Source organism: Rhinoderma darwinii, chromosome 8, assembly GCF_050947455.1.
Source record: "Rhinoderma darwinii isolate aRhiDar2 chromosome 8, aRhiDar2.hap1, whole genome shotgun sequence".
NCBI lineage: Eukaryota > Metazoa > Chordata > Amphibia > Anura > Rhinodermatidae > Rhinoderma > Rhinoderma darwinii.
In genome coordinates this window covers 65,782,871-65,808,143 of record NC_134694.1, presented here as the reverse complement: position 1 = coordinate 65,808,143, position 25,273 = coordinate 65,782,871, and the positions used below count along the sequence as shown (strand labels likewise).

At 46.6% G+C, this 25,273-nt stretch overlaps 1 long non-coding RNA gene across 1 annotated transcript in view; it reads right to left on the bottom strand.

Moving 5' to 3' along the window:
* Nucleotides 1-18,353, bottom strand: part of LOC142658692 (uncharacterized) — a 48,935-nt gene extending 30,582 nt beyond the window's left edge. Inside the window, exon 1 of the long non-coding RNA XR_012850155.1 lies at nt 18,270-18,353. This is a non-coding gene — a long non-coding RNA (uncharacterized LOC142658692). The remainder of the gene's footprint in view (nt 1-18,269) is intronic.
* Nucleotides 18,354-25,273: the final 6,920 nt, after the last annotated feature.

The following is a 25,273-nucleotide window of genomic DNA, read 5'->3' as shown; positions in this document are numbered from 1 at the left end:
CTGAGTCCTCAGATACAAACGAATATTATAGGCTGCAGGCCACATGAGGCTTGCAGCCTATCAGGCGCTGGGAAGACTCTGCGCTTGCGTCTAGTCCGGAGGTTTCACATGCGTCCAGATTGAGCAGCCGCCACGAGAACGCAGCAAGGTAAGTAAAATATATATTATTTTTTTTAGGTGGGGGTAGCGCTGTGCATATATTCAAGGAGGGGGGGGGGATTGCTCCGTGACACTATATACAAAGGTGGGGAGTTCTGCGTTACACTATATACAAGGGGGGAGTGCTGGGTGGCCCTATATACAAGGGGAAGGGTAGCGCTGTGTGGGCCTATATACAAGGGGAGCACTGTGTGACACTATATACAAAGGGGGGAGCACTGTGAGCACTATATACAAGGGGGAGAGCTATGTGGCCCTATATACAAGGGGGGAGCGCTAAGTAGCCCTATATACAAGGGGGGAGCGTTATGTGGCCCTATATACAAGGGGGAGCGCTAAGTGGCCCTATATGCAAGGGGGAGCTCTGTGTGACCCTATATACAAGGGGCGGCTGTGTGGCGCTATCCACAGCGGTATGTGTTTGGCGCTCTTTACAGGGGGGCTCTGTGGCACTATTTACAAGAGGGAGAGGGTTGTATGGCGCTATCTATAGGGGGCTCTGTGTCACGCTCTCTACGGGGGGATGTGTGTGGTGCTAGCTATAGGGGGTGTGTAATATCTACAGGGGCTGTGTGTGGCGCTTTCTATGGGGGTGTGTAATATCTACAGGGGCTGTGTATGGTACTATGTACAGGGGGCTGTGTGTGGCACTATCTATGGGTGTGTGTAATATCTACAGGGGCTGTGTGTGGCACTACGTACAGGGGGCTGTGTATATGTGGTGTTTTACAGTGTTTGGTATTATTATATTCAGGCGCGCAGTCTTTGGTGCTATTATATTTAGGGGCACAGTATGTGGCACCATGATAATTTTATTTTCGTTTATAGGTGTGGAAATGTTGAAAAAGTGAGGAGCCGCAGACATCTGAGTGGCAAATTCTGCAGAAATGGGTCATGGCCAGGAGAAGTCATCATGAGCTCTGGACCGGATGGATAAGAAAAGAGGAAAAAAACTACTAGCATCTGAGACGTCGTCACCTGTGAGTCACTAGATATATAGAGAATCTGTCCCCTCTCCTGACATGTTTATTATAGGAAATCCTTGTATTTCACAAAAAGTCTTTCTGCAGTCCAGGACTGATAGACAATTCCCCTTGTCAGGAGAATGTGTCCCAGCACAGTGTGATACTGTCAGTATGTAGGGACACAGCCCTGTGACAACGGAAATCGTAACACTCATTTGTTAATGCTTGCTCAAAAAGGTAGTATTAAAAATAGTTACGGCGTGGCAGGGCGGCAGTGCGGAAGGGGGCCCCAAGTTTGGGTAACAACCCAGGGCCTATGGTCTACTTAATCCGTCACTGTGTATTATGCCCAAACCACGTTGCATATAATCGCAACCAAGATTATTGCATAAGTTGCAGCCATATAGAGATGCTTGGCCAAATTTTAAACACATATGATTAATGCAATCCAGTAAAGGGAAAACAGGGGTGAATGATCCAACTGGTGTATACCACGTAAGCATAAATAACCGATCAGCTGCAGGTGTATAGTGAATGTTCGTACCACCCAAGTAATAATTGTGTCGACCAAAACGGCATTAGCAGACATCAGAAATTGACCATAATATAGTACTGATTATTGCAGTATAGCTCCAATAACATATGGAGGAACTTCAGCTGCAGTCAGTCAATGCATATTTTTACAGCATATACTTATCTCTGTCAGACGCAGTCTCTGCGATGTTGGTCAGTGCGTCGTTTTCCACCGGCAGTTATAGCAGTGGCTAGGGATAGGGATTGTCCATCTTAGTTGTATGTTTCCTTTTCCTTCACCTTGTGGATCTTCTTCAGTTGCCCACTGTTCTGCTGGAAAGGCCGTTGATCGTTGCTTCGGTAGATGGACTGCGATTGCCTGACCCAGTTTTGTCTGTGACTACTAGTAGGAGTTCTTCACTCTGTTTGTCCTGCCCAAGGCCATCAACCCCGTGCTGCTGGGTTTGCCTTGGCTCCGTCTACACGCCCCAGTCCTGGATTGGATCTCCGGAGAAGTTCTTCAGTGGGGTCCTAAGTGTCTCGAACGCTGTCTGGGGCATATCCATCTGCCTCAGTCTCCTCCGCATGAGTCATTGGCAGGGTTGCCTCCTTGTTACTCTGTTCGCAGATGTGTTCAACAAGAAGGAAGCAGAGATGTTGCCACCACATCGAGCATATGATTGTCCTATCGACTTGGTTCCTGATTCGTCTCCTCCTAGAGTATCTCCTTGTTTGAAACCCAGTCTATGTCGGCCTACAATAAGGAGAATCTGGAGAGGGGCTTCATACGTAAATCCTCATCCCCGGCCAGAGCCGGGTTTTTCTTTGTCAAGAAGAAAGATGGATCCCTCCGACCCTGCATTGACTACTGGGGTCTCAACCAGATCACGGTGATGAACAGGTACCCATTGCCTTTGATTTCAGAACTGTTTGATCGCATTCGGGGGGCAAATGTTTTTTCTAAACTAGACCTGCGGGGGGCCTACAATCTAATCTGGATTCGTCAGGGTGACGAGTGGAAGATTGCATTTAATACTCGTAATGCTCACTGTGAATACTTGGTCATGCCCTTCGGCCTGTGTAATGCTCCCGCCGTGTTTCAAGAGTTTGTCAATGACATTTTTCGTGATCTCCTCTATGTCTGTTTTGTGGTGTATCTCAATGACATTTTGATTTTTTCCCCAGATCTTGTAACTCATCAGAGTCATGTCCGCCAGGTGTTGCTTCGATTAAGGGAGAATCATCTTTATGCCAAGCTGGAGAAGTGCATGTTTGAGAAAAAGTCTCTACCTTTCCTTGGCTATATCCTCTCCGATCAGGGTCTCAAAAATGGACCCTGAGAAGGTAAAGGCGGTTCTGGAATGGCCACGCCCCCCAGGCTTCAGGGTCATACAACGCTTCCTGGGATTCGCCAACTTCTACCGGCTGTTCATCCCCAACTTCTCTTCATTGACAGCTCCCATCTCTACCCTCACTAAAAAGGGCATGAATGCCAAGGTGTGAACTCTGGAAGCAGAAGCCGCATTTAAAACCTTAAATCACGTCAGCCTCTATTCTTCATCACCCTGATGTATCCCTACAGTTTTCATTAGAGTTGGATGCTTCCTCTGTCGGTGCTGGTGCACTTTTGTTCCAGAGAGGTTCGAAAGGCAAGGCTGAGGTATGTGGCTACTATTCTAAGCTGCTTTCTTCCGCAGAGCGCAACTACTCGATTGGGGATCGGGAGTTACTGGCCATCAAGCTAGCCCTGCAGGAATGGAGATACCTACTGGAAGGCGCAACTCATCCTATCCTGGTTTTTACGGACCACAAGAACTTGACCTATCTTCAGACGGCTCAACAGCTGGATCCTCATCAAGCCAGGTGGTTACTGTTCTTTGCCCGGTTACGGTTCGAACTCCACTACCGACCTGCTGACAAAAATGTGAGGGCTGATGCCTTGTCTAGGTCATTTGAGACAGAGGACACTGTGGAGTCCCCTCAGAATATTATTGATCCTTTCTGCATCTTCTCTGTTAACCCTCTGCAAGTTAGAGACATTCCTCCGGGAAGAACTTTTGTACGTCTGGCAGACAGAGGAAGAATCCTTTGCTGGGGTCACAGTTCCAAGCTCGCAGGTCACGGGGGTGCCCGTAAGAACAGAGACCTAATTGCCCGTCAGTTCTGGTGGCCCACGCTGCCAAAACACGTAATGGGCTTTGTTTCCTCCTGTACGGTATGTGCAGCAAATAAAGTTGCCCACTCCAGACCAGCAGGTCTGCTTCAGCTGCTGCCTGTGCCCGATGCCCCCTGGCAGCATGTTGCGATGGACTTTGTCATGGATCTGCCTCCCTCTGCTGGATCCAGTGTGATCTGGGTGGTGGTGGATCGATTTTCCAAAATGGCTCATTTTGTTCCCCTGACTGGCCTGTTTTCTGCTGCTCGACTAGCCGACCTCTTCGTTCAACACATCTTCCGTCTGTATATTGTCTCTGGAGAGAACTCTGCGGCCTCCTCGGTGTAAAGTTGGACTTCTCCTCAGCCTATTATCCCCAGTCCAATAGCCAAGTCGAGAGGGTTAACCAGATTATGGAGAACTATCTGTGGCACTTTGTCTCCAGGCGGTATGATGACTGGGTGCACATGAGTTCTCCTATAATAACCATACTAGTGAGTCCACCACCTCCAGTCCGTTCTTCATTGTCTACGGCCAACATCCTCGAATACCTCTTCCTGCCTCTACCATGTCCCAGGTGCATGCAGCTGACTCTACTTTCAGGGACTTTCTGCAGATATGGAAACAGACCCGATCTTCTATTCTGCTGTCGGTGGACCGCATGAAGAGAAAGGCAGACACTAGAAGACGAGAGCCTCCTCAGTTTCTTCCAGGTGCGAAGATCTGGCTGTCTTCCAGGAATATCCGGCTGAGGGTGCTGTCTTGCAAATTTTCTCCCAGGTTCCTCGGACCCTTCAAGATTCTGCTACAAATTAACCCTGTGTCTTACAAGCTTCGGCTGTCTCCTACCCTCAAGATACCTAACTCCTTCCATGTCTCCCTGCTGAAGCCCGTGGTCCTGAACCGCTACTCCAGGACTCCTAGTTCCGCAGTGGTTCCTGGCGGCTCGTCAGGCACTTTCGAAGTAAGGGAGATCCTGGCCACCAAGAAAGTGGGAGGAAGGATGTTTTATTTGGTGGATTGGAGGGGATTCGGTCCAGAAGAGAGGTCTTGGGAGCCAGAGGAGAACATTGATGCTCCAGTCCTTGTGAAGAATTTTCTCTCCTGCTCTAGTCCCAAGAGGACGGGGCGTAAGAGGGGAGATACTGTTACGTCTATGGCCGCGGCCCGTCGCTCTCACTTATCCTCCGACGACCGCGGCCATGGACACATGAGTTCTCTGCGGCGTCTCCCTCCTGTGAGACGCTGGCACTCACTTCCTGGATCTGAGACTGTCTCCCGCAGGGCGTGCGTGCCCGCACGTGCACGGCCTTAAAGGGCCAGTGCGCGCACAATTGCAGGAAGTCTACAATCAGTCCAGAATGCTGCTGGACTATAAAAAGGGCTCTGCCCTCTTGATCATTGCCTGAGCTTTGTTGTGTACCTAAAGTTTGTATTGCAAATGGTCTCCTAGTGTTTTCCAGTTCCCAGTGTTACCCGTTCCTGCTGCCTGTACCCTGTATCCCGTGCTATCGTGCATCTGTTCCGTCTAGAGTTGAAGTTGTGTCTTCCGCTGCATCTACTGTGTCACACCCCGCTGGGTGTCAGTCTACTGCCGGAGCCTTATCTTTAGCCAGAATCACCGCTACTGTCTACACTGCCTCAGGTACCCTTTCTGGATTATAGACTTTGTACTGTACCTGTTTGGCCAGCTGCTATCCTGCTACGCGGTACGGCCCAGTTGGTCCACACCCCACGCCGTGACAGTATTGACCCAGAATTGTGCTCAGTTTCTTACGCTTCTTTTGATTCCACAATTGTATTTGTGCGCAAGTTTGGTTGAGGGCACCCTGCTGGCTAAGACAGATATTGAGGCAGCGTTTCAATTGTTGCCTGTTCGTCTAGACAGTTTTAGATTGTTGGGTATTCATTGGGACAAACAGTATTTCGTTGATTGTTGTTTACCGATGGGGTGTTCAATATCCTGTGCGTATTTTCAGGCATTCAGCACATTTCTCAAATGGGTGGTGAAGCAAGTGGCTGGGGGGTCTTCCATGCTTCATTATTTAGATTACTTTTTGCTTATTGGCCCCCACGATCTTGAATATGTTCGATTTTGTTGCATACCATGGAGGCTGTGGCACGACATTTTGGAGTCCCTTAGGCTCCTGGTAAGACTGAGGGCCCTGCCTCCGTGATAAAGTTTTTGGGTATTGTTATTGATACGGATCCGATGGAATGCAGGCTTCCTGTAGATAAATTGGAGGAGTTGAAATGTGTGGTCAGCCAGTGTCGGAGAAGTAAGAAGGTACCACTTTGTCAGGTTCAGTCTTTACTGGGCAAGTTGAATTTTGCATGTCGAATCCTGCCTATGGGGCGGGTGTTCTACAGGCGCTTGGCTACAGCGGGCATGGTGAATCCTCAGCATTTTGTTCGCCTGTCAGGGGATGTTCGGGTGGATTTGGAGGTGTGGAAATCCATTTAGGGCTCGTATAATGGGCATTCTGTGTGGATTGATCCTGTTGTGCGTAGCGATGCTTTGGAGCTCTTCACTGATGTATCTGGGGCGTGAGGCTATGGGGCTTACTTCAGGGGTAATGGTGTGCGGGCCCTTGGCCGGAGTCTTGGTGGACGGCGGGGTTGGTCTCCAACCTGGCTCTTCTGAAATTGTTTCCGATTGTGGTGGCTACAGTGGTCTGGGGTGAGCAGGGTTAGGTTTTCCTGTGACAACCTGGGCGTTTAACAACCAATCGGCTAGTTCCCCACCGGTGCTGCGGTTACTACGGTACTTAGTTCTGCAGGGGTTGGCTCTTAATTCTTTGTTTGTAGCAGTGCATATAAAAAGGTGTTTGTAGTTCTGTGGCTTATTCGCTCTCTCGCCTAGTGGGACAGGTTTCGCCTGTTGGCGCCGGAAGCAGAGGAAGGCAGTATTCCTTGTCTCGAGCGGCTCTGGAACATGGTCTTGGGTCAGCATCTGGATTGATTCAGCGTTCTTTGAGTGAGGGTACTTGGCGTGCATATAAAAAAGTATGGTGTGAATGCTCATCTTTGTTGGTGCAGGTTGGTGCACACGTCACAGAGGATGATTGGGTTGCTGTGGTGTTGTATTTTGTTGGATTGTAGCATGAACAAGGCGTGTCTGTGTCGGGTGTGAATGGCTGCCTGGCAGCTTTGGCCTTTTGGTTTAAATTGCGTGGAGTAGTGGACGTCACCAATAATTTTTTAGTTAGAAAGGCTATAAAAGGTTATCGGAAGGGTCATTTGTGAGTGGATATGCGACATCTGGTGTTGTTTGAGTTGTTGGCATATTTGGGTACATGTGTGTCAGTAGTAGGTGCTTCAATGTATGAGGTTTTGCTTTTCAGGGTGGCTTTTTCCTTGGCATTTTTCGGTGTATTTCGAATATCTGAATTGATGTCAAAATCTAAATATCGGGAGGGAGGTTTGTTGTGGGGTGATGTGCGATTGATTTGGCAAGATGTCTGGTTCCTATAGTCTGCCCGGTGCGGTGTGTCCGGGAATTTCTGGAGGTACATCCAATTGACCGGGGGCCATTGTTGGTGCATTTGGACGGATCCTTTTTGTCTCAATATCCGTTTGTGATGATTTTTCGCAGATGTTTTATTTTGGGAACTAGCACCCCTTTGTGCAGATGATATCCGTCAATCGTCGTTAAGGGATTAAACAGCTGGGGTCGGAGTTTCCTCCTATCCCAGCTGTTTTCAGCAGGCTTGTATTCACCAGGCTTGAACATGAGCTGGAATAACAGCTCCTACTAAGGCTATGTTCACATCTACAAAAACAGATATAGAGGAAGCCAGAAAGGCGAAAACCCAGGGTCGGGTTGCAATATTTGAAATGACACAAGAACTTATCTTATGCTTTTATCTATATCTGTTTTTGTAAGTGTGGAATAAACTCGTGGAATTTGTAGTTTCCAAAAGGTAGTGCACTATCTCCTTTTTCTCCCTTGTTGGAGATTTAGAACATCAAGTACGAGGATATACAAAGCAAGCAGTTGCATTTCTGCAGTTTCATTTCTGTGTGGAACCACAAGTACCAGCGAGATACACACACCAGTGGAAATTTGGATCGTTCTTTCTGCATGCTAGCTGGGGGAAGGTCAAACCCTTGATGGACACTTCAGACTTTACATCCACAACTGTCTGAGCGGTAAAAAGCTATCAATTTGTCTCTGTTTTTTGTGGTGTTGAGGATTTAACCTCTTTTTTACCTTACCTACTTTAGCTTTCCATCGGAACGGAGCCATGACTAACACAAACTGAAACCATAGGTTTCCGTTTCCATCACCATTGATTTCAATGGTGACGGGTCCGGTGCCAATGGTTTCAGTTTGTCTCCGTTGTGCAAGGGTACCGTCGTTTTGACGGGATGAATACCGTAGTCGATGTAAACGAAGCCTTAGAGAATAAGAGAGAGACTTCGGACCCGCCCATTGTCAAACAACAATGGGCAGTCGGGAAAGGGTTAAAGTCCATGCTTATCCAGCATACAAGACTTGCAGCATATGAATAAAACAAACACCTGGCCCGTCCGGGCACTAACTTAATAGCAGGATTCCTCACTTATAATAAACAATGAGTACAATGTTCATTGGATTAGGCTTTCCATACTGCCTTGTGTGGATTCCAGTGCTCTGACACTCTCTGCCCTAACTGCACAGCTTTTGTGGCTCAGTAAGGGCTTGTCCACACGTTTCTGCAGCATTTCTGTTAAAACTTGCAGACATTCCGCTGCGGGAAATACTGCACCAATTCCTTATTTTTCTTTTTAGGGCTTGTCCACACGTAACGGAATTGCTGCATATTTTTCCCCCGGAATTGCGGATGGAAAATATGCAGCAGAATACAGTAGCAGCAAAGTGAGTGAAATTTAACTAATCTTATCCACACGCTGCGTAAAATTTCCGACCAGAAATTCACCTGCGGTGCGTATTTTTCGTACCGCAGAATGTCAAATCCTGCTACGGAAAGTGGACTAAATTGCAGTAAAAAAATGCAGAAAAAGGAGCGCTTTTTCCGCAGCGGAACGCCTGCTAGTTTTAACGGAAATGCTGCAGAATTCTGTTACGTGTGGACAAGCCCTAACAAGCCTACTAGCTTCACCTGAGTTGACTAACACCCGTAATGAACTGGGGTCTAGAAGGACAGGTCCCACTACCAATCCTACCAGCCATTCCATAGAAATCCAGTCCCACCGCACACATGTTACAAAAGCCTCAGCAAACTAGGTTTACTGAGGAAACCCAGCTTTCCTGGATTCATTTATCTCACCCATGTCAAAAAACTGAGTTCTACACCCATTCCAGTACTTTTTCTGCTGTGTGCTGACAATATATTAGATAGATAGATAGATAGATAGATAGATAGATAGATAGATAGATAGCAATGGTGCGGGGCAAAGCCGTAGTGGAATGCGGCTTGACTGGGATAGAATCAGGGAGGCTTATAAGTTATTGTAAGGCTTAACGCTTGTCATGGGTTTTTATTGTAAACCAGCAGGTGGTGTGGGTGGGCTCTGCAGGGGCCAAGTTATATAAGGGGCTGAATATAGGAAGTGATTCAGTTGGCGAGAAGAAGAGAGAAGTTAGAGGAGAGTAGTTCAGGCCTGAGTTTCTCCTGTGTGCACTGTAGATTCCTCCATGGAGGTTTTCTTGGCTGCGGTTCGTGAGGCTGTTCCACGGCGTGGATAGGAGTGGGTGCAGACCATGTTGATGGCTGCAGTGTCCACAGTTGGGGAAGCGGCGTCAGAAACGGGTGCCAGGTTCCGGGCCCGCCCATGAGTTCGGCGCCATTTTGGGACTCCCCAAAGGGTCACTCCTGCCGCAGCCGGCCGGAGATGATCTGCTACCGCGAGTCTGCAGGTGGGGAGGAATCCGTCACAATGGCGGGGCTCAGCGGGAGGCGGGAGGGGGAACCCCCCTCCCTCCGGACGACATGCAATGGAGAGCAGCGCAGCTGATTTCCCTGGTAAGTTACCGGCCGGTGAAGCAGCTAGGCAGGGTACCACCCCAACATCTGACCGGCCTGCTGCTTCCGCTGTCGGAATGTTTGAGCAGGAGTGTAGGTCGGCAGCCTGCTCTTCGTAACCAGGGGGCGAAGCCTAGCTCCCCTGGTGTGGAGCACGGGAGTGCTGGCAGGGATGACCGTGAGGACGGGGAGTTCCTGGAGGAGGCCAAGGACAGTGATGATGGCTTCCCTGATGCCCCTCTATGCCAGGAGGGGCTTCCCATGATGACAGTCGGTGGCTCTGCCAGTCGGCCTACGAGGATTTTGGTCGCTGTCTCAATGGCTGTTGGGGGTCCTGCCCAGGGATGGCCAGGTGAGGTGCCATCGGGTTCTGGGTGGGTTGGGGGGACTGGATTGCCTTTGGGAGTTGGGGGTGTGTTGGGCACTGATAGGGCTGTGCATGATGTGTTGTCTGGGGTGCTTGTCTTATGGTCTCAGCTTGGGGGTGGGACGCAGGGCCCGAGTGGTTCCCCAGAGGTTGTGTGGTCGGCACTGGGGCAGTTGTTTGGGTTGCCTGTGTTGGATAGGGTGTTTGCAGGTGTTAAGGGTCCTGCAAGATCCATGGTGGTTGCTGATGCAGTTGCGCCTGTGGCGATTGCTCATGGGGCGGCATGTGCTGGGAGTGCGGTGGACATTCAGGTGGACAGAGCGGCTGGTAGCAGGATGTCCGCAGGTGAAGGGGCACCAGTAAGCGGAAACGGCGGAGGATGTGAGGTTGGCGGATGCGACAAAAGGGGAGGTATACGTGTGCTTTGAGGGTCCTCTTCGGGCACACATGAAGTAGGAGGTCAAGTAGAAGATCTGGAAAGATGAATACGTTGAGATCTTCTCTTTGTTGCCTTTGGAGAAGTTTAACTTGGATTGTGTTAAGCCAGACGAGAGTACAAAGGATGCGGAGGAGAAGCGACGGTATTGCTTCATTCCTCGTACTTTTGCTAACTGGCTTCAGGCCTTTGCGATTTTGGCTACTGTGGTGGGGGCGAAGACGCCAGAGAATCATTCTGCGCTCTTTTGCTACATGGATGGGATCGGCGAGGCTTATCGGGTGTATAGGGGGGGTTGCTTGGTTGCGCTATAATGAGAAATTCCAGAAGCGTAAATCTGTTCGGCTCTCGCCACGGTGGGAACAAACGGGTATTAGTTTGTTGATGTGGCTCATGGCCGCACCAAAAGGTTATGGGGTCCTCGGTTGGGACAAGAAAGGGCTGCTGTTGGCAGTTCAATGAAGGACACTGCAAGTTCCTGTCCGACTGCCATTACGAGCATGAGTGATCTGGCTGCGGTGGCACACATAGCCTGTCCAGATGTTTCAAGCGCTGTAAAGGAAAAGGACAGGTGGTTGGGCAGAAGAGGGGCGACACCGATGACGATAATAAGGATGCTGCCTTATCTAGGGAGGTATCTAGATAGAGCGTCGGCGGAATTTTTGCTGGCAGGGTTCATGGAGGGTTTTCGTATGCTGAGTCACCAGGACGGACCTTTGACCTTCCATAAGATTTTGGCGTCGGCTCTGACTAGACCGGGGGTGGTAGCGGAAAAAATCAGAAAGATGTGGACCTCGGTAGGATAGCGGGCCCGTTTAGTGACCCACCTTGGGTGAATCTGCAGGTTTCTCCTTTGGGACTTGGCCCGAAGAAGTAGCCCAATAAATTTCACCTCATTCCTCACTTATCGTTCCCGTTTGGCGGGTCGGTCAATGATGGCATTGATCCTGCTTTGTGTTCAGTTTCATATACGTCTTTTGATTCTGCGGTTTCTTGGGTTCAGACATTTGGTAAGGGGGCACTGTTGGCTAAAACCGATACAGGCGGTGTTTCGGTTGTTGCCAGTTTATACGGATAGTGTTCCATTGTTGGGGTTTTGTTGGGAAGGGGAAATTTACGTGGATTGTTGTCTTCCTATGGGCTATTCTATCTCAAGCGCATATTTCGTGCTGTTCAGTACCTTCTTGGAGTGAGTAGTGAAGCAAGAAGCCGGCTGGTTCTCAGTACTCCACTCCCTGGACGATTTCTTGTTCGTGGGCCCCTTGGGATCTAATGTTTGCTCCATATTGTTACATATGCTGGAGCACGTGGCAGAGTTGTTCGGGGTACCGTTAGCACCCGAGAAGGCGGAGGGTCTAGCGACGATGGTAAAGTATTTGGGCATCATTATTAATGCTGTCCGCATGGAGTGTCGGTTGGCGGATGACCAGCTCCTTTATCTGAGAGAATGGTTGCTAGGGTACGGGGGGCTGGTAAGGTGCAGCTGCAGCTCGTTCAGTCTTGCTTGGGAAATTGTGTTACGTGGAGCCTTGGGATGGTTTTGCATGGGCTGCATGTGGGGATTACATGTCATGTTTTGTTTACTGTTTTTTAGGCACTGATGTCTGCCTGGCTTGGATTGTCAGCCACTCAATTGTTGACCGGGGTGCCCTGCGGGCGGATGTCCACCCAAACGGCCGTCAACTGGGTTTTGCAAGGTCGGAGATGCAAGTGCAGTGGCTGGGGCTTAGGGGCATACTACGGAACAGAGTGCTGTCGGAGGTACAATTTTGCGCAGGTCTGGATAGACCTCCTAATGATTTACTCTTGCACACAGGGGGTAATGTTTTTGCGCTCAGGCCTTCCAGGGAAATAGTTCGGGATGTAAAGCTGGATTTGTTGCGGCTATGGTCGGCATTTTCAAATATTGGTTGCTTGGTCAGATATTGTGGCGAGACGGGCCTGGCAGCAGGCGTGGTCGGTTGACAACTTGAAAAAAGCTAGGGCGAAGATTAACAAGGAGGTCGGTCACTTTGTTCGCCAGAATGATGGTATTATGGTCCGGCACTGCGATTTGGAGACGCCATCTGCTGAGTTTCGCAGAGCCGACAGGGTCCATTTGAATGCAATTGGCATTGATATATGGTGCCTGTATTTGCAGGAGGGTTTAGAGCTTGCCCTTCATGTGTGGCGGGACGGCCGACAGTAAGGTGTCACTGTAGCCAATCTGTGACAGGGAGAGGGGGTTCCTTGGAGTCAGAAAATTGATGGTCAGGTGTACGAAAATGGTCCGTGCATGAGAATGGTGTAAAATACACCAGGTGGAGTTCCAAGGGGCGTGGAGTCCCCAGGAGCAGTTTATAAATTGTATACGGTGCCTTTGGGTCAGGTGTGGATGGCTAAGGGCAAAAAGAGATTTGGAGACTACCTTCAAGGGTTAAAGGTGAGGGTTCAGAGCTAAGCCGACTGAAATATTCGATCTTTTTAAGCCAAGATAGATATAATAGATAGATAAATAGATAGATAGATAGATATGAGAATAGGCATCACATCATAGTATCAAAGTGAAAAAAATGTATTCACCCATATGGCAAAGTGCGACGTTTCAGCCTCAGCATGGGCCTTTCTCGAGCAAAAGAGAAAGGCCCATGCTGGGGCTGAAATGTCACACTTTGCCATATGGGTGAATAATTTATTTTTTTCACTTTGATACTATGATGTGGAGTGCTGCCTATTCTTTGGATTTCTACATTTTGGGACCGGAGGTCGTGGCCCTGAGGCTTGCACACAGGGCCGGCCTTAGGGTAGATGGCGCCCCGTGCGAAATTATCTTTCGGCGCCCCACGCCATTATAAAAAATGCCCCATAAAAAAGCATAATTCCTCCCCACAGTATAATGCCCTATATAGTGCCCCCACACAGTGTAATGCCCCTTTAGTGCCCCACACACAGTATAATAATAATATTTAATAATGTAATATATTATAACGCCTTCAAGGACACAGTATTTTGTCCTCTAATTGTGCCCACACAGTGTTATGCCCCCTAAGTGCCACGCACATTATATTGCCCCCTGTAGTGCCCCTACACAGTATGATGTCCTCCACAGAGTATAATGCCCCCACAGCCCCCCTAGTAGAAAGTGCTCCCTGTAGACAGTGCCATAATCCCCCACCTCCTCCTTGTAGACAGTGCCATACAGACCCCATCTGCCCCTTGTAGTGCCATACAGCCCCCCATCTGCCCCTTGTAGTGTCATACAGCCCCACCTCTCTCTTGTACACAGTGCCCCCCACCGCCCCCTTGTAGATGGTGTCATACAGCACCCACCTCCCCATTGTAGAAAGTGACATACAGCCCCCACCTCCCCCTTGTAGAAAGTGCCATACTGCCCCCCACCTCCACCTGACAGGATCCTGGCGTAGGCCGGCTTGATCCAGAGATGTCATCACGCCGACTGCGCAGGGATCCTGTCCCTGCGCCTCATAGGCTGCAGGCGCCTCTGTAGCCTGCTACAGAGTTTCCCAACCTTTTCGGACTTGAGCCACCCCTGGAAAAAAATAATTCCTCAGGGCCCCCCTACCAAAAATTGTTTCGAGAAAGACAGAAAATAGCTTAAAATAAGCACTACATTCTTAGGGTATGTTCACACAGCGTTTTTTGTAAGGCAGAAAAAATCTGCTTTTGAATTGACAGCGTTATTTGATGGGGTTTTTTTAGCGTTTTTTTTAAGCCGTTGAAGCGAATGCAAAAGACGCAGCAAAAAAATCTCCAAACGAGCACCACAGCTATTTTCTTCCTACTATTAATTTCAATTGGAGGTCAGAGGTGGAAACCACTTGAAGACCATCAGCCCCCCACTCACAGTAAAATAACCATCAGTCCCCCCATTCACAGTAAGGCTGGATTCACACACACTATTTACGGACGTAATTCGGGCGTTTTAGCCCCGAATTACGTCCAAAAATGCGGCTCAAAAGCGTCGCCAAACATCTGCCCATTCATTTGAATGGGTCTTACGATATTCTGTGCCGACGGTCATTTTTTTACGCGCCGCTGTCAAAAGACGGCGTGTAAAAGAGACGCACCCGCGTCAAAGAAAAGCCTGTCACTTCTTGAGACGTAATTGGAGCCGTTTTCCCTTGACTCCATGGAAAAACAGCTCCAATTACGTCCGTAATGGACGCAGCGAAAAGCGCCTGCACATGCCATTACGTCTGAAATTCCGGAGCCGTTTTCTCCTGAAAACAGCTCTGTAATTTCAGCCGTAACGGAGGCTGCCGTGTGAACATACCCTAAAATGACCATTAGCCCGTCCACTCACAGTAAAATGACCATTAGCCCCCCACTCACAGTAAAACTACCATCAGCCCCCCACTCACAGTAAAATGACCATCAGCCCGCCACTCACAGATGCCCCCTGTAGATAGTACCACACAGCCCCCTGTAGATAGTGTCAGACAGCCCCCTTGTAGGTCGTGCCACACAGCCCCCTTGTAGGTCGTGCCACACAGCCCCCTTGCTGCACAGCCCCCTTGTAGGTCGTGCCACACAGCCCCCTTGTAGGTCGTGCCACACAGCCCCCTTGCTGCACAGTCCCCTTGTAGGTCGTGCCACACAGCCCTCTTGTAGGTCGTGCCACACAGCCCCCTTGTAGGTCCTACCACAGTCCCCTGTAGATAGTGTCACACAGCCCCCTGTAGGTAGTGCCACAAGGCCCCCTTGTAGGTTATGCCACACAGCCCTCTTGTAGGTCGTGCCACACAGCCCTCTTGTAGGTCGTGCCACACAGCCCTCTTGTAGGTCGTGCCACACAGCCCCCTTGTAGGTCGTACCACAGTCCCCTGTAGATAGTGTCACACAGCCCCCTGTAGGTAGTGCCACAAGGCCCCCTTGTAGGTCGTGCCACACAGCCCTCTTGTAGGTCGTGCCACACAGCCCTCTTGTAGGTCGTGCCACACAGCCCCCTGTAGGTCGTGCCACACAGCCCCCTGTAGGTCATGCCACACAGGCCCCTATTGGTCGTGCAACACAGCCCCTTTGTAGGTAGTAGGGATGTCACGATGCCTGAATTTGGACTTCGATACCGATACTTCGTGTAGTATTGCAATTTCGATACCAAAACGATACTTTGCCAACAGTAATTAAAAAAAAGTTCTTTCCATTTTCTGATGTGAGGCACGTGGTGTGATGAATTTAACCTCCATGTGTCTCAAATTAATAGTAATTAACCCCATTATGTTTCTCAGTCATAATGGGTTAATGTGTGAGGTACATGATGGGGTTAATTACTATTAATTTGAGGCACATGAAGGTTAAATTCATCGCACCTCGCGCCTCACATTAATAAGTGAAAAGTTTTTTTTTATTCTTTTTTTACAGCGTACACATCATAAATGACGCAAAAAAATTGTTGTGCAGGTTATTACGGCCGCGCCAATACCGAATGTGTGTATATTTTATGTATTGAGACTTATTTTAAGGTTTATTGTAAAAAAAAGGTGTATGTGTATTTTTGAAAATTTAACATTACTTTATGTTTTTACTCTATTTTTAAACTTTAATATACTGGCATATATCAGATATTTGCCAGTACATTAGCCTGTGGACAGATAGTACACAGGCATTTGTTAGGACATACCTAAGAATGCCCTAACAACAGGAAATATGGTAAGACGGCCCTGGGGTCCTTCAATGGACCCTGGGCTGTCTGCCCATATATGGTATGGCCCTCAATCGCGTCACAGGAATTCCCTGTGACGCGATCCAAGGGTAATCCCACCTCGTCACTGTATGCTGCAGTCAGCTTTGATCGCAGCATTCAGGAGAATAGCGGCGGAGATGAGCGGTTTCTGTGATCTCCGCCGTTATAGAGCGGGGCTGCGGCTGTGTAATACAGTCATTGCCCCGCTCCTGACAGAAGTGCGTGCGCGGTCAGCATGAGGTAATGCGGCCGGCGCTGCACTAATGAGACAGACACCGAAGACAGAACACTGGGGTGTTTTGCAGTATGTCCGCCATGTTCTGCTTTCAGTGCCTCCGCTCATTAGTGCAGCGCTGGCCGCATCGCATCATCCTCGCGGCGCGCTTTTGTCAGGACTCAGGAGCGGGGCAATGGCTGTATTACACAGCCGCAGCCCCGCTCTCATTCATCATGTATTACTATACTTACCGGTGTGGCTCGAACCATTTGGGGATGTTTTTCAGGTGAAATTCCCTGCGGTTCTCAGGACGTATACACTGTGTAGTTTTACATATCCACCCTGTGTGTTCCTACCCTTATAATCAAGTTGTTCTCCCCCACAAATATTATCACTAAGGGCTTATTCAGACGAATGGGATATACGTCCGTGCAACGCGCGTGATTTTCACGCGCGTCGCACGGACCTATATTAGTGTATGGGGCCGTGCAGACATGTGCGTGATTTTTACGCAGCGTTGGTCCTCTGCGTAAAAGTCACGACATGTCCGTTCTTTGAGCGTTTTTCGCGCATCACGCACCCATTGAAGTCAATGGGTGCGTGAAAACCACGCATGCCACACGGAAGCACTTCCATGTGAACAGCGTGATTCGCGCAACAGCTGTGAAAAGGATGAATGAAAACAGAAAAGCACCACGTGCTACAAACATCCAAATGGAGTGTCATAATGATGGCGGCTGCGTGAAAATCACACAGCTGCGCATCATACGGGGCTGACACACGCAGCTGTCAAATGCATTTTGCGCAGGCAAAACGCCGCGTTTTTTGCGTGCGCAAAAGGCACACGCTCGTGTGAATCCAGCCTAAGAGTAAGGCCACACAGAGCGGCCCTGACACGGGCGCAACGCAGCGAACAACCACGACGGCACCATGTAGGAGCGGCTGTCCAATACCTCGTTAAGGGGTATTCCGGTTACATTCGCATGCGCACTGCCGCTCCATTCATTCTCTATGGGAGCGCCGAAGATAGCCGAGTGCAGTGTTCTGCTTTTTCCGGCGCTCCCATAGAGAATGGATAGGAGGTAAGTTGTTGTAATTTGCAAAATTGTGCGTCCATAAAGGGTGTATTAATTCATGGCCGCACGATTTTGCAGATAAAGGGACGGTTTACCAGCGTTAACGTGCGGCCATGAATTAATACACCCTTTATGGACGCACGATTTTGCAAATTACAACAACTTACCTCCTATTCATTCTCTATGGGAGCGCCGGAAAAAGCAGAACACTGCACTCGGCTATCTTCGGCGCTCCCATAGAGAATGAATGGAGCGGCAGTGCGCACGCGAGTGTAACCGGAATACCCCTTAACGAGGTATTTGACAGCCGCTCCTACATAGTGCCAGCGCGGTTGTTGGCCACGTTGCGACAGTGTGAGGGCCGCTCCGTGTGGCCGTACCCTAAAGAATCCTTTCTCCCCATACATAACGCTAAGTTCCCCTCCCCCATGATTCATAATAAGCTCCTACACCACAAAATAAACTATACAGAAGTCCCCCTCCCCACAAAATACATGTATAAAGAATCCCCCCACACTCCTATAGCACTTAGAGCAATGTCCCCTCCCCCACAAAATCGATCTGTAAAAAATACACACAAAGTACCTCTAACCTAGTCTCCCCTCCCCCACAAAATCGATCTTTTTTAAAAAAAAACATCCTGTTACACATCACATAAAGCCCCCTCTCTCCCCCTCCCTCACACAGCACATAAATAAACATAAATAAAGCTAAAGCCTCTGCTCTTACCTGACTCTGGAGCTCCGTGGAGGAGTCTTCACTGGGGCAGCAAGCACAGCAGGAAGGAGCTGCGTGAGGTGCTGAGTGTCTGTGAGTACAGGCTGTGCCGATTGGTGGAGCAGACAGAAGCACCTGCTGCTGCTCCTCCAATCAGCGCTCACTTCACGCAGCAGTGCAGAGGGAGGAACATTTCTCCTCTCTTCTGCTCATACCCACTGGCGCCCCCCTTGCAGCATGGCGGCCGGCGCCCTGTGCGACCGCACGTGTCGCACATAGCTAAGGCCGGCCATGCTTGCACACACAATCCTTCCAAAATGGAATTAATCTCCTCCTTGGTGCTGCTCTTCTTTGTATTTTTCTTGATAGATAGATAGATAGATAGATAGATAGATAGATAGATAGATAGATAGATAGATAGATAGATAGATAGATAGATAGATAGATAGATAGATAGATAGATAGATAGATAGATAGATAAAAATGTCCACAGTTTCAATAATTGTTATTTTATAAATAATGACAGCTTCCTAGGATTATCAAAGAAAATATACTGTGCCCATGGTGGTCATATTATGCTTGTGATCTAGATCACCGCAGGAGAATCTCTGCTTATGTAGAAATCACTTGGATTAGAGATTAGGAAGGTCAAGAGTGAAACTGACAGCAGCTTGATTTTCTCTCACTGTGCTGATAAATATTTTATTATGTGTATTCTTGGTGGAGTACATATCCTCCACAACTGATTTCTCTTGCTTTAACCCCTTAACACACGGCCAATTTTAGCCTTGAGGACAGAGCAATTTTTTTTACATTTCCCTCTTTGCATCCCGACGCTCATAACGCTTTTATTTTTTGTACGACGTAGTTGTATGAGACTTTGTTTTTTGCGGGACGAGTTGTACTTTATGTACGTACCATTTTTGGTACAAATACATTATCGTTTAATATTTTTTGTTTTACACCATACACCGATCATCATAAATAATGTTATACATTTGTTGTACAGGTTGTTACGGTCGTGGCGATACCAAATATGTCTATTATTTCATGTTTTGGGACTTATATTTTAAAAAGTTTATTTATTATAAAAAATGTGTGTTTCTGTGTATTTTATTTACTTTTTATTTATTTATTTACCATTATTTTTTTTTTACATTCATTTAACTTTTTTTTTTAATCCCATAAAGAGATTTATCATTTTTATTTTTATTTTGTAACTGCAATGTACTGGCATATATCTATATGCCAGTACATTAGCCTGTGTACTGATTGTACACAGGCAGTTGTTAGGGCATACCTCAGTATGCCCTAACAACAGGAAATATGTTCAGACAGCCCTGGGGTCCTTCACTGGACCCTGGGCTGTCTGGCCATATGAGTTGTGGTCTTTGATCGCGTCACAGTTATATTCTGTGACGCGATCAATGTGCAGTCCCCCCTCCTTGAACGCCGCGATCAGCTGTCATCGCGGCGTTCAAAGGGTTAACAGCGGAGAGAAGATGTTTCTCTCCTCTCCGCTGTCAGAGCGGGGCCGTGGCTGTGTATTACAGCCGTTGCCTCGCTCTCGATCGCGCGCACAGACGCGCGCAGAGACGGCTGTCACACAGGACGAGTATGCTCGTCCTAATGCGCGAAGTGCTCGCCGCTCAGGACGAGCATACTCGTCCTGTGTCGGCAACCAGTTAACAGTGTGTTTTGTCAATATTCTGACCATTTCATTAGATGGACAAACTACAACTCCATTGAGAGCAAATATATATTTTAAGTGATAATCAGCATTAACGCCCCTTTCACACACCAATTTGAGAAGAAAGCACTTGTTTTTTTCAATTTTTTTTTTAAATAGTACGAAAACATTTAGCATTGTATACATTTGTTTTTATGATAATGAATACCATGGCTTCCAGTGTTATTCTATGCAGCAATAAAAAAAACTATCCAGATGTTTACCTGTGAAACATATGTAAAAATGGAAACTCCATTTGGCATATATTAGGACAACAGAAACTAAGGGAAATTTACAGTAAACATTTGGATAGCATTCTTCTGATATAGCTGGTAAACATGGTGTTAAAGAGTATGCCTAAATGGAGAACACCAGAAACAAATATCCCTAAATTCTTAATTATAACCATGTATTAGACCTAATGCGTAGTGTCTCTAGGGACCTGGGCATAAAAACCCATAATGAACATGGTGACCTAAAGATTGGAGTCTGACACACCAAAGTAAAATTAAAACTATGTAACTTTATTGAATCAATATAAAACAACACACATTTAAAAACAGAGATGATTTCCACAGTGCGGAAAGACAACCAGATTATACAGAAAAAGTAATTGTAACCATGTAAATAATAGGTGACACTGTGTAGCAATAAGAAGATAAAGTTCCAACACCTAACATATCTACAGTGTAAATTTCATTAATGTTATTATTACATGAAAAGGTAAGAGGACCAATACCATGAGTAGTAGAAAGTGGATTAAACTCAGATAATATAGTAAAGAATATAAATAGCAATGTATGCACCAAGTAGTAATTGTAACTTTACATCAAGCTGGAGATAGTTCATTATGGCATGGTTACATTTCAGTCAAAGGATCCTTCATTCCATCTCCTAATAGGATATATGTGATACTGTTTGTGTGGCACTATCTTCAGGGGGCACAGTGTGCGGCATTATCTACAGGGGCACGGTGTGTGACACTATTTACAGTGGGCCATGTGTGTTCGGTGCTTTATCTTTAAGAAGAATAGTGTGTGGAATCAGGGGGCAGTTCCCTTTTAGGGGACACAGAGTTAGGCTCTACCTTCAGAAGTCACTGTGTGCGTGGTGCTGTATTTGGCAGTGTGTGGCACTATGTTCAGGGCCACTGTGTGTGTGTGTGTGTGTGTGTGTGTGTGTGTGTGTGTGTGTGTGTGTGTGTGTTTATGGGTGTGGTGCTCTATCCTCAGGGACACTGTGAGTGGCACTATCTGCCGGGGGCACAGTGTGTATCATTATCTAAAGTGGCGACTGTGTGTGTGCAGCTTTATTTTCAGGGGGCATGTGCCAATATTTTTAGGCTGTGTGTGTGTAGCTCGATTTTCAGGGCACCCAATATTTGACACATTTGTATTCAGGGAACAGTGTATGGTGCTATTATATCCACTCGTATAGTGTATGGTGCCACTATATTCAGGGGCGCAGTGTGTGGAAATATGAGGAGTTTCTGTTAGTGTAGGGGTAGCGAATGTGCTGCAAAAGTTAGTAGCCAAAGTCACCTGGGCGGCAAACTCTGCAGAGGTGAAACGTAGCTGAAATAGGTAATCATGGTTGTGTGAGCTGAATGAAGGAAAAAACGAAAGAGGACTAGTCCAATCAGAGATGTCACCTGTGAGTCACTGAATGTAAGCATTAATTTTGCCTCTAATTGTGTTGGATCAGTACAATAGTCACTGTATGTCTGCAGAGTGATGATATGTGGTACGATTGTTTTTTGTGAAACAGCAACTCACAGCATACCTTTACCTTTGTTCAGGTCATACTGGGAGGTGTCCTTTCACGCCATTCAAATTTATATGGGAGGGGTAAACCTGACTTTGCAAATGATCTCTTTATTGAGCCTGGTTCTAGTGCTGTATTTATGTACTGAGCTTGCTTCTGGTGCTGTATATATAATATAGTTACATTGACGACCCCTTGGAAACAACTCCCTGTGCTGAAAAGAATAGGACATTTGAATAGGTAATGTACCTTTAAAATGTACCAAAATAAAAACAGGTAACTCTGTGAACATGATTGACTGGCTCTGTTGAAGTCTCAACTGGGATGAAACGCGTTAGCTAATTGCACGGTGGTGAGAGACGTCATCACACCGTATACTTCTGGCGTGGTTGTATGCAGCACCACGCCACCATTCACGCTATGGTAATCGCTACACTGGCCCTTTCTTCATACTTATACAAAGTTGCAGTTTGCACTTTAAGCTTGGATGTCTCCATCACGGATGAGAGAAAAAGTATATTTCCTCAAGAAACAGAGCCTCTGCTGTAACCTGGTGCACTTTACTTAAAACGAATGCATGCTGCTTTTCACCTGCCTTCGAACCTGGGAGTGATACGGCATTGGGTCCGGATAAGGAAAGAACCAGCAACAGATGAGAATAATGGAACTTTTCCTGACCATCTAAATTCTCACGAAAAATACCCTCTTGCAGAATAATCTTGATTTCTGTAAACTGCTCAGTATCCATGCATCCCAGAAGGGCTAAATATGCTGTCACTTTTCTTTTGGGATAGATAGATCGTACGGACTGATCAATGCATATTGGATTAATCTATGCATGTGTATATATACACTACCGTTCAAAAGCTTGGGGTCACCTAGACAATTTTGTGTTTTCCATGAAAACTCACACTTATATTTATCAAATGAGTTGCAAAATGACTAGAAAATATAGTCAAGACATTGACAAGGTTAGAAATAATGATTTTTATTTAAAATAATAATTTTCTCCTTCAAACTTTGCTTTTGTGAATGAATGCTCCATTTGCAGCAATTACAGCATTGCAGATCTTTGGCATTATAGCTGTTAATTTGCTGAGGTAATCGGGAGAAATTTCACCCCATGCTTCCAGAAGCCCCTCCCACAAGTTGGATTGGCTTGATGGGCACTTCTTGCGTACCATACGGTCAAGCTGCTCCCACAACAGCTCTATGGAGTTGAGATCTGGTGACTGCGCTGGCCACTCCATTACAGATAGAATACCAGCTGCCTGCTTCTTCCCTAAATAGTTCTTGCATAATTTGGAGGTGTGCTTTGGGTCATTGTCCTGTTGTAGGATGAAATTGGCTCCAATCAAGCGCTGTCCACAGGGTATGGCATGGCATTGCAAAATGGAGTGCTAGCCTTCCTTATTCAAAATCACTTTTACCTTGTACAAATCTCCCACTTTACCAGCACCAAAGCAACCCCAGACCATCACATTACCTCCACCATGCTTGACAGATGGCGTCAGGCACTCTTCCAGCATCTTTTCAGTTGTTCTGCGTCTCACAAATGTTCTTCTGTGTGATCCAAACACCTCAAACTTCTATTCGTCTGTCCATAACACTTTTTTCCAATCTTCCTCTGTCCAATGTCTGTGTGCTTTTACCCATATTAATCTTTTCCTTTTATTAGCCAGTCTCAGATATGGCTTTTTCTTTGCCACTCTGCCCTGAAGGCCAGCATCCCGGAGTCACCTCTTCACTGTAGACGTTGACACTGGCGTTTTGCGGGTACTATTCAATGAAGCTGCCAGTTGAGGACCTGTGAGGCGTCTATTTCTCAAACTAGAGACTCTAATGTACTTGTCTTGTTGCTCAGTTGTGCAGCGGGGCCTCCCACTTCTCTTTCTACTCTGGTTAGAGCCTGTTTGTGCTGCCCTCTGAAGGGAGTAGTACACACCGTTGTAGGAAATCTTCAGTTTTTTGGCAATTTCTCGTATGGAATAGCCTTAATTTCTAAGAACAAGAATAGACTGTCAAGTTTAACATGAAAGCTCTCTTTTTCTAGCCATTTTTAGAGTTTAATCGAACCCACAAATGTAATGCTCCAGATTCTCAACTAGCTCAAAGGAAGGTCAGTTTTATAGCTCCTCTAAACAGCAAAACTGTTTACAGCAGTGCTAACATAATTGCACAAGGGTTTTCAAGTGTTTTCTAATCATCCATTAGCCTTCTAACACAGTTAGCAAACACAATGTACCATTAGAACACTGGAGTGAGTGATGGTTGCTGGAAATGGGCCTCTATACACCCATGTAGATATTGCATTAAAAACCAGATGTTTGCAGCTAGAATAGTCATTTAGCACATTAACAATGTATAGAGTGTATTTCTGATTAATTTAATGTTATCTTCATTGAAAAAAACTGTGCTTTTCTTGCAAAAATAAGGAAATTTCTAAGTGACCCTAAACTTTTGAACGGTAGTGTGCATGTATATATATATATATATATATATATATATATATATATATTGCTAGTAGGAGATTTTCTTACAGGTGTAGGTTGCAGAGATTTCTTTCATTACATCCTGAGATTTAGTCTTCATTGTATATAGGTAGTCTTTGTATGTATCCATTGGGATTATACGTATGTGCATACGTGTGATTTTTCTTGACATATAATTATATGAAATATACTCTGTTGAAGCAATTATTTATACCTGGCCAGGTAGTTTTTTAATTGTCTTTGTATTTATTGTTCTAGGTATTAGCCTATGGGAAATGGTTTCTCATTTCTTTTTATATAAATAAATTTGCTACATATATATATTTTCTATACCCTTACGAGTGCTTGATATGTCCTGGATAGTCTTTTTGTTTATTGTTTTTTTGTATTTGCTGTATTTATCTACAGAGCTTGGTTCTGGTGCTGTGTATATATATGTAATGAGCTTGGTTTGGGTGCTGTACATATGTAATGACCTTGGTTTGGGTGCTGTATTTATGTAGTGAGCTTGCCTCTGGTGCTGTATATTTGTAATGAGCTTGCTTCTGGGGCTGTATTTATGTAGTGAGCTTTGTTCTCGTGCTGTATTTATGTACTGAGCTTGCTTCTGGTTCATGTATGGAGTTTTGTTCTGGTGCTGTATTTATGTAGTGAGCTTGGTTCTGGTGCTGTATATTTGTAATGAGCTTGGTTATGGTGCTGTATTTATGTAGTGAGCTTTGTTCTGGTGCTGTATATATGTAATGAGCTTGATTCTTGTGGGGTTCTGGTGCTGTATATATGTAATTAGCTTTGTTCTGGTGCTGTATTGATGTAGTGAGCTTTGTTCTGGTGCTGTATTTATGTAATGAGCTTTGTTCTGGTGCTGTATATATGTAATGATCTTGGTTCTGGTGCTATATTCATGTACTCGGATTGGTTCTGTATATGTGCAATGAGCTTGGTTCTCGTACTGTATTTACTGAGCTTTGCTCTGGGGCTGTATTTATGTACAAAGATTGGTTTTAGATCTGTACTACTGTGCTGAGCTT